This window comes from Orbicella faveolata, unplaced genomic scaffold, assembly GCF_042242905.1.
Source record: "Orbicella faveolata isolate gen_17 unplaced genomic scaffold, um_ofav_v1 contig_1, whole genome shotgun sequence".
NCBI classification, from domain to species: Eukaryota; Metazoa; Cnidaria; class Anthozoa; order Scleractinia; family Merulinidae; genus Orbicella; species Orbicella faveolata.
Genome location: NW_028301536.1, coordinates 11969572 through 11980000, shown reverse-complemented (window position 1 = coordinate 11980000; position 10429 = coordinate 11969572). Strand labels below are relative to the sequence as shown.

Sequence of the window (10429 nt, the reverse complement as noted above, 5' to 3'; positions counted from 1 at the left end):
ATTAACCTACAGAGCTTTAAAAGTACTCCAGATAACCGTAATACAGCGTTCAAAAGCGTTTGAGAGTAAACGGTCGTTGGGTGCCCCTGGATTTTGGCACCACGTATACTGGGTTGAAGCCACCAACCCAGTGAGGGATAAGAAGGTGATTGCTAATTTACATCCTAATTATTGAAAATATGTTACAGCACTGGCAGCAATGAGCTTAACATATACAAAGGCACAAACGTGGTTTGCCGTAATTACCTTTCTAGTTACTCAATGTAAGCGTGACACATATTGTTCTACTGCTGTTTCTTTGCAGGGTTTCTCAAAGGAAGCAGAGATTATCTGTGTTGTGAAGAATAGCAGATAGAGTGGTTTACCCTATTAACCTCAAGCTTTTGAAGAGCTCTACTTCTTCTTGGCCTTTTATCGGCACTGTCAGCCATTTCCGGTTGTTTGCTGCCTTCATTTTGGATAGGCCGCTTTCGTTTGTCGCAAGAATTTGTTGCTGCTGGAGACTGTATCGTCGGTACAGCACCAGAAAGTAAAGGGCTTTGCTTTCTCAGCCCCATTTCTACCATGAAACTTTTTTCGTAACATCCGGAGAAAAATGAATGTTGCAAATAACCGAATGCTCCGTCGGCTCTACGAAATCGGCCCTTTTCGCTAGACTCGATTTGCGCCTTGAACAAATTTTACCCACTGCCGCCTTAAATTAGCGTCTTTTGGAAACTTATGCATAGTATGGCCTGTTTTGTTCGAATTACTGCAAAACTGAACGACACAGCGTTTTACCATAATGAAGATGTGGTGTTTTTCCAAAAGAAACTATGTAAACATGTGCTTATTTCACAACGTGTTCAAGAAAGACCTTTGACTTCCCGTAACTAAAGGTCCACCCGTGACGTCATTTGCTAGATTGCGCAATTCAAGATGGCGGATGTTTAGAACTTTGAAGCGATTTTTCAACGTAAAAACGGGCTAAAGTGAACAAAAGATCTACAGATTTGTCAGATGTCATGTATGTACTAAACGACTACGTGGTCCCCAAAAAAAACCATTTTTTGGGTTTACATGCCCTTTAAGCTGATGTGGGCGTGGGATTGCCTATTGAGGAAATAAACACAGCACTTTGCCTATAAAAAATGGCCTTGAGGCCTGATAATGATGTTCCTTCGTCGAAAATATTCAGGCAACGCTTGCGTGGAATAGTATTGATAGAATAGAAGAGACGCTTTACGGCGCAGGAACATCTCATCGAGTAAATGTTATTGCTGTCTAAGCCAGGCATTTTGGTCCCGGAACCTCCTTCCGCCCGGCCCTGGAACTGAGCAAGCTAGGACAAGGAAAAGAAACATTGATCCTCCAGTAATCTCACTTGTACCTCCATGTACTTGTTATTTGAAATAGTTCTGCGAGAAAATTTTTGGATTCCATTAAATCCTCGATTTTCTGTGCCCCGACGAAATCTCGAAAATAGCTCCAAAACACCACCATTTTGTTTCACGACCGAGTTTGAGGAGAATGGGTCCAGCGGCTCTTGTGATGTCTACCCAGGAAGGTTGGATATCTCACGTCCTCTCATTTCCTTCAGGATGGTGCAATACACATTCGAAAAGTGCGCAGAAACGCCTTCCAGAGGTGCTATCGGCTGTTGCAGCAATATTCCGGATTTAAAGAAAGATATACTGTGCAATTTACTGACGATAATCGGCTAACGGTGCAATAAAGACGTAAATGATGGTTGATTTTGTCGAACCGAAACGAGCTAACTGAATCAGTGAGAACCATTGAAGAACTCTCACTGGAATTTGTTCCGCAGACTTTCGAACGCTATTTTCATAAATCTTCTGATTAAAGCTAACCAGCAATTTGTAGAAATACTACCGACAACCTATATCTTCCAATCCCGCAGTATTTATAACATAACCGGCAAAGTTGTGTGATCCGATCGTGATCAAGAAGCGTTATACTGATATGTAAATAGATCGCAACTGTACGCCGCTAACCAACACTTATTTCTCTTTCGATTTAGATGAAAGTCGAAGAGTAATCCTTTAGAATTGCATGATAACAAAATTGTTAGACTCACAGAGTTTTTCGAAGGTTTGGAAATCAGCAGTGCGACAGAGATTCTGTGCAATAGCGTCGAAAATATGACCGCGTAACATTATCTGCGGACCGCTTAGGGAACACATCCTTTTCGCTTATCCGACGAATTTCACTGCAAACTTTGAGAACAATTTACATTGGTAATTTGGAGTTACGACTTAAAACGTGTGACAATGTGAAATCGGTAATTGTATGAAATGTTTCCTTCCGCCTTTCTTCCCCCAGCTTCAAAAATACAGGTCCAAAGAATACGATTTTCAATCGATCGAAGCCAATGTTTTGGAGGTCATCAAGGCTCAAAAACTGCAACACGTACGTCGCTCTTAAAAACATGAAGCATTCAACTGAAAGTAAAACACAAACTGGATTTGACAGAGCAATCACACCTAGACAAAATACATTCTCGCTAAGGACAAATGTAAATTAAACGGGCTATAAACACGCGTGGGAATCTTATGTTTAGTTGACGAAATTACCATCCAAAGCAGTCCTTGAGTTTTCTGTCCTGCTTTTCGTTTGCCTGGTCCTCCACTTCGTATCTAGCCTTCCATTCCTGATATACAAGCAGCTCGTCCGCAAAGAAGTCTTCCCCTTCGTCGCTTGAAATATTGTAAATTGTTCTCAAAGCTTTAAGCAGTGAGTTCATAGTTGTCGAACGTGCTCGATCGAAGTTTATTTCGGAGTCTTCCGAATCGAAACTGAACTCTGACTCCAGTGACGAAAAAGAAATGATTCTGAGACAAAACTTGGACGTTTTAGTCCCAAAATACATCGAAACGATTAGTTTTGTGTTCCATTTTCTCGAGCAAATACAGAGAGTTGACTGAAGCGCTATTGTGTTTGGTTCCTGGGTAGACGTCATAAGGTACCGCCGCCCCAGACTCCCTAAAACGCGGTCGTGAAACACTTCAAGCGCGACTTTGAAAGGGCATAGAAAATCGAGGATTCAACCAAATCCAAAAATTTCTTCGCCCAAATGCTTCAAATAAAGTCTAGATTCGTTTTAGGTGCACTTTAAACCTTTTTTTTGGTGACGTTCTCGTTGCCATTGCCGTGAAGTGTCCCAACATTTTTGACCAGGATTGTGATTGTAACCTCTGGTTGAATGTCAGTAATTTCTTCTTATTTCTTTCAGCACAACTGTTCAGTAATTCAGTTTTTTAACAGCGAAGATAGCGGATCCAAGATGACTCACCTTGGGGGTAACTCGGCTGATAATTAGTTGTTTAACTATCACATTTATCCCAACTTTACAACACTTTTGAAAGATTTTGTTCTTCTTATCCACTTAAAAAGATAATTATCTTCCCAACCCCGGCGGGAGTCTGGATGTTTATATATTTGTCTTTCTACTTGACCAGAAATTCAAGCCACAACAATTACACTGAATTCAGGGACCAACTGGTACTGCATATTAATGTCACACTTGTAACGTCATGCCTGGCTTGGAATCACGGAGCTATTCCTAGACATTCAGCTTAACGCAAAATACGCTGTTTACTAGACAGCGTTCCATTTATGAGAAATGCGAGCTGAGATTTGAGTTGCAAGATCTTCAAGTTTCGTCGCTACTTAGGAGTCACTTAGTCACAAGGAACTTTCACGTTCACGGCCCAATTATATACTTCCCGGGTAAATCAAATTAAATGGCTTAATTCAGTTAAATTATTAATCAGAGGTAGTTAAACTTTAAGAGTTTTCAGTTGAAATATAGAGATTTAGGCTGTTAAATGTTAACGAACGTGACAAGTAAGGCCCCTTCGTTCTTGGGAGGGGGCTGAAGGAAATGATATTACCTGCACAGACCCTCATCAGTAGCGCGAACAAGACCGACAAATGTGGTATCCGTTAGAATATATCTTTAATTAATATACGATCAAAGGCTTCCATAGTAACAAAACCACAGTGACGAGCCAAAGACGCGTTAAATGTATAATAAAAGGGCCGTGGACTTGTTTGCTACCCTCTCGAATAATAGACTCTATATGATCATGTTACGATAGGATTATTTCCTGGCTTTCTACTGATGGTTGTCGCACTGATATTCAAACCGTACCGTATGTATTTAATAACTGATACCAACTGATACTGGTTGGGTGACCGAATAAACAGGATTCCAATATCGGTAATAAACGAAATTAAGTGAAGCAGTAAACTACCCAGCTATTAAAAAGATGAGTGACTGAGAATTTTCATTTAAAGGAGTCCGAGCCCTTGCGAGGTTATATGCACATTTGCGCCAATAAATTGCAAGGGTTTTTTTGATATCATAAGCTAACCTAGATCTAAATTCTTTCAGTTACCATTGTTTGGTCAGTTGCTAAATACAAATACCATAAATATACTTGCTTAAAATGATTAAGGGTTCTAAATTTAAAGCTATTATTTGCAATCGTCTTACTAATTTTTTTGTTTAGTAACAAATATTGATCGTGAGCAACGCACATATCTTTTAGTCGTGCAATGCCAAGGCAATATAAAATAAGAGGTAGTCTTGTTACTCACCAGAACGCGGTTTTGTGCGTTAAGTAACTTGTTCTTCTTGTAAAGGTGAAGAGCACGTAAATTGTAGCCTACTCACTCGATTCAAAGACTTACTGATGAAGGATTCATCCGCCTAAATATGTCTTTGTTTTTCTCTACACCCGCTCGATAACCATAAACTAATTAACAGAACACCAATGAGGCTGAAAGCATCCTTGGTTCCTTTGTTTGCAATGAGATTGAGGTTCAACGTAAATATTACGTCCAAGTTGTTTTGCGGTCAGGAGACACATGCGATATATATTTTCAATCGTGTTCTGTTAATAATTTTGCCCTAATATGCAAGTACACAAATATTTATCAAAATTACCCTGGTATAATTAAACGCCGCTGGGCTTATAGCTATTATAGGTCATTATAGGTTCCCAAAAAGCAACTGAAAGAAAGTTTTCATAAATTTTCAGTTAATGAAAGTAAAACACGACCTGTTTTTATTTATTTATTTATTTATTTATTTATTTATTTATTTATTTCTATCACTACCTTAACTTTAAATTTCGAAGATTATTCGGTTATATTATCGTTAACTTATCTGTCACTTCAGTAAAGGCAAGTCATTGATATCGCGGAAAAATGTAAAAGACTTTTGTTATGGAGAAAAGAGCAATTAAAACAAGCATCGTTTTGGAACAAATGAAACTGACGTGCACTTACCAACATGTTATATTTAGGGTTGTTCTGTTTTAATAATATCCAGCAGAGCTGCCTTCTGTGGTTTACTGTCTGATCTAGTGTCAGAAACTTACCAGTCGCCCTATAATTCCCAAAGTGCTTAAATGGGAGAATTGAAGAGATTAGCTTTTTCATTCCCATTAACTTCATGCCTGACTTCGTTTCGACTGACTAGATATGGATCATTGTTTGCAGATAAAAAGGTTAAAGATTAACGGCATTTAGCTACGTAGTTTTCCGACATGTCCAAATATGGTTTGGTCTCCTCACAACACTTCCGAGACGAGCGTGCGACCAATTTCTTCTGAGCTAATTATGGTTACTCTTTTTGCTACTAGACAGACGCATTCCTTTATTCCAAACGAATCCTAACTGACATAATCTGTTTTAGAAAGCCTATATTCCCACACGAGAGGTCTTTTGTCCTTCCAGTTTTTGTCAGTGGCTGCTCGGCATTGCTGTTCACTGAGATTTTTTTCCTCAGGTATTTAATAGCCGAATTCATATGTTTCCACCTGGCCTTGCTCTTTTCCACCCTTTAATTTATTTACCGCACAAACCCTCCAGTGCTTGACACCGAGTGGTGTTGCTATGCAACAAGACTCACAAACAAAGCGCTTGTCCAAATGTTACGCTTCACATATTCTGATGAGAGCTGACAACGCGGGAAAGTTCTTACACCGATCCTATGTCTTTGTGTTTAAATTAGCTCCTTATCACGTTGCCTGGTTCGCAGGTCCTTGTTCTTCTGCACTATCTGAAGGCTCAGAACGAAACAGTTATAACCAGGCCGCTGACAATTGAAAGGGGGCGGAGGGTGGGAGGGGGGACTCGAATGAACGACGCATTTTAGAGCAGAAAATTAATAAACTCCGCCCTTGAATAAACGCCGTATCATGATGCGGCGTTCATTCCAATAAGGAACTCAAAAAGCAAATGCGGTAATAATCAAGTTTGAGGAAGCCTAAAAATTTATTTTCCTTGATTGTAAGAATTCGAAGCTCGAAGGAATATAATCAAAACACGAGAACAATTTACGGTAGTTCAGCTTAAACAAGCTTTCAACTACTGCTGACTGAATTACCCTGGAAGCCAGTATAGTTCAGTTACAATTAGTGTGATGTGATCGTATCAGTTTTCCCTCCAGTATCAATTAATTAATAAACCGGGTTTTTTTTTTTGGCGACTGGTACATTAACCCATAATTCTTAGAGCATGAAACTTTAACAACGTTCATAAAAACGTACAGAAAAAGTTCTAAAATCTTCAAACCTAGCATACTCAATGTCATTAGCACAGGGACAAATATTGCAAAAATATGGCTTTCCTTGTACTTTGTGGGCTGTGTAAGGCTCGCATGCCGATTGTGATAAAATGTACAGCTGCCATTTTTTTTCCTAACGAGGACTGACACTTTGTTGTTAAGTAATAATATATTCGGGTCCCACGTAAGAAAGTTACAAATTGATTCAGGTTTCTTACGGTTAACTTTCTTCAGTTATGTGCATTTCCAATGACAGTTTTCAAACACAAGCTCAGTTTAATCGTGGTGATAATGATAATAATTAAAATTTACATCGTGACGCAGTCTTTATAAAATATTCAACTGTGCCTTACATAAGGTATTAAAATTAATGCATCATGAACGTTACTTAACTTACCTGGTGAAATCCGTTTCATAAGCAGTTGCCGGCGAGAAATAACACTGTATAACATGTTACTTCTTTACTCAGATCTTGCTTATCTCCCGTTCGCTGCATTCCACTGAACACATTTGGGCATCGACAGGGTAGAAGCTCTTATTCAGCTCTTTTGCAAAGAATTTGCATCAAACATGCCACATGCCGTTTTCTCAAATTGTTTGACTAAATAAAATGTATGCTGCCTGGAGAGCATTTTCTACCCCCAAACTAGAGGACTGAGAGAAACGATCGATGACTCCATTTGCCCATTGTCTAAGGTGGCAAGGTAATTAATAGGCCTCACACAGATTAATAGTTTAGAAAGTTTAAGGCTCTTCGTATTGCAAGTAGAGTAAGGACTAAAACCAGCATGCCGAAATGCTTAGATATCCTGAGAAATACAAACTCTCCTTTGACTTGGGTTTCCCGGACTTTAGAGGAAACTGTGGTTAAAATAGTCTCATGCAGTGATTTTGTTACTTGCGAAACAAAAAGATAACAAAGCAGAAACAGATTCTGCCTTTAGAATCATTTCAGTTTCAACTGTTTTAATTTTCTCAGGCATCATGCTTTTCTCACTAAATGAGATTTGAATAAAAAGTTATTTCTCAAGTATAAACAATACCACATACTGTTAAGAATCCAGTTTGTAGTAAATCTAGTTGGTATAGGGTTTCAATCTTTGCGTTTCGAGTCTACCCCATCGAATAAATGCCGCGACCAAAACAATTTTTCAAGACACTTTCCTCAAGAACGCTGTAAGCACGGCTGCATCTGTAGCTTGTAGGAAACTTAAACCTGTGCACTTTACTCGGGTATAATGTATTTAATTTATCCTCATTCGAAAGTATAAGTAAATTAATTTAGTATGCACTCTACTGTATATACGAACCTACGCGCATTGGATCAGAAATGAAAACTGAAGAGAAAAAGACCGTCTCACCTGACTTGAAGACTTGTTCAAGTTTGTAACTTTTCCTTTCATTTTAAGCATTTTTCGTAGCTACATGATGTTAATTCGGCTGTTTCTGAATCATAAACAATGCCTGCTGCCGTCCGAGCAAGCTGAGCCAGGGGTGGGTAGGTCATACTTTATTGCCGCACAAATTGATTGAAGTCGCTACAAGCCTAATTTGTGAAATTGCGCCCTAGCAACGAGCTTTGATTGGTCACTTTATGGATTTTAGTTAGCAGTTGATTCATCTTGAAATCCTGATAGATCCTGATAAGATTTTTCACCGAAGGAATGACCACCGACATGTACGTACTTATTAAACGCTTTTTGGTCAATACGTGTTCATTATTTGCAGCACCTCGGCAAACCGAAGACTCTTTGAACAAACTCAGTTAAATGTCACAACATGAAGTATTTGACTTAGGTTGGATAAAACGAATGACTGAGCCAAGAAGCAAGGCATGCAACTTAACAGAGTTGAAAACGTACAAAGCCATGCTGAGCATTGAATAGAGTAGCCATGGAACACATTGTCTGTTGATGGATCATTTTGTCACAGTTGGAACCTAGTTTACGTATTCAAGAGTACATGGCTCTAATTGGGATATATACGTGGTAGGTAACGAATTAAAATGTAAGCTGCTGATCATAACTGTGGCTTTTATTTTGTCTTTTCAAGTTGAGATTTGACACGGGGGGTACCCCCAGAAAATTTGGGTGGGGGTGTGCGGCCCGCCTCCCAAAACCCTTACCCTATTTATGAGCAAAATCTTTGATTTTTGCTACTCTATTTATGACCTGGCCAAAAATTCGATACCCTATTCATGACCGTTGCGGATGGCCCAGTTCCTCTGAACATAAGTTATGAAGGGATTTTGTTGACGGTTTTATTGATAATTGTGAAAAAGTAGCTTCTTCTAAGAAACATATCCAATTCAAGACTAGAGTGCTAAAACCATATCCTAATTAAGACCAAAATGGCCAAAATCGATACCCTATTTATGACCAAAACGGCTGAAAAACCATACCCTTTGGGGCAGCACATACCTTACATAGCCCATATAAGGGAGTACCCCCCCCCCCCCCCTGGGATATTTGACACAAGTTTGAAACCAGCCTGTTCAAGACAGTCCAAAACACAACTCCACCTAATTTGATCGTTTTTCACCTGGAAATTGTGTGAGCCGGTTGTCACTAGTAACAAAGACAACATTTCCACGATAAAGGAGAAAGTAACATTTTAGCAATAGACCACAAGTTTTTATGGTTTATAGGCTGATAAACCAAGCGGGATGTTGGAAGAACACGAGAAGAATTCGTAAATCACGAACCGCAGGCAAGTGATTTACGAATTCTTCGAGTGTTCTTCCAAAATCTCAAGTGGTTTATCATGCCTCTAAACCATAGAAACTTGTGGTCTATTGCTTTTATATAATAATTCAGAAAACAGGCGAAATTTCCATGAGTTTACTGGCACAATAAAACATAGCTGATTGACCAATGAGAGCGCGCGCTTTCATTTGATTCTTGTATATGAATAGATTTAGGCCAGCCTAAAAGCGTAGCTCCTGGGCCGGGTTGTTCAGAGACCGATTAAGCTAACCCAGGAAAAGGTAGAATTTTGATTTCATGTAACTTTGCGGTGAGGGTTTCTGTATATTGTTTGGCGTTCTGTTTTGCGTTTTAATAATCACCATATAGACAAAACAAAGCAGCAAAAAACATTTGCATAGAAGAAAAAGTTATGATTCGGTTAACTTTTAATCCTGGGTTAGCGTTACTGCCCCTTTCAATAATGTGCGGACTCTAAAATTCAAAGCTCAACCGACAAATCGTTTTTCGCTACCGTCAATCAAGTGTTCGGCGGCTCCTCCCAGCTTCCGGCTACTGCCGATCGCGCGGTAATCAAATCGTTGAGCACAGTTCAGACAACGAAACAGTGCTTGGCAGTAGTCGGAAGCTGGGAGGAGCCGCCGAACATTTGATTGACGGTATTGAAAAACGCATTCAGTTTGTCGGTTGAGCTTTGAATTCTAGAGTCCGCACGTTATTGAAAGGCGCAGTTACCGGCTTCCGAACAATCCTGCCCTGTTTTTTAACAAGTTAAGCTCACATGAACTCGCGATCCAATCGAAAACCAGCACTTGTTCAGCGGTCAACTTCAAAAAAAACACGTGACCTCGATGACTTGTAAACTTGAGCCCGCGATATGGTCACGTAATACTGGTCAGCTGATACCTTGTTTTGACAGGTGTCAATTGATCATAGCATGGATGTCCAATATCAAAGAAGTACACGGTAAACCAAGGCTGCATGTCTCTGTCAACCAGGGGCGGGGGAGGACACTGCGACGCCTGGCACTTTTTTGTGTTTGGATCATCCAACAAAAACTGACGTCAAATCCGGTAAACAAGCGGGCTGAGCGACAAAATAAAATTTGAATGCGACGTAATCGTTCTCCCTGTAAGTAAAACAGCAA

General features: G+C 39.6%; 1 long non-coding RNA gene across 1 annotated transcript; it reads left to right on the top strand.

The window, feature by feature from the left end:
• The first annotated feature begins 92 nt into the window (after nucleotides 1–92).
• Nucleotides 93–877, top strand: LOC149118106 (uncharacterized). Its single transcript, XR_016207139.1, has 2 exons — nucleotides 93–145; nucleotides 305–877. It is a non-coding gene; the product is annotated as an uncharacterized LOC149118106 (long non-coding RNA).
• Nucleotides 878–10429: the final 9552 nt, after the last annotated feature.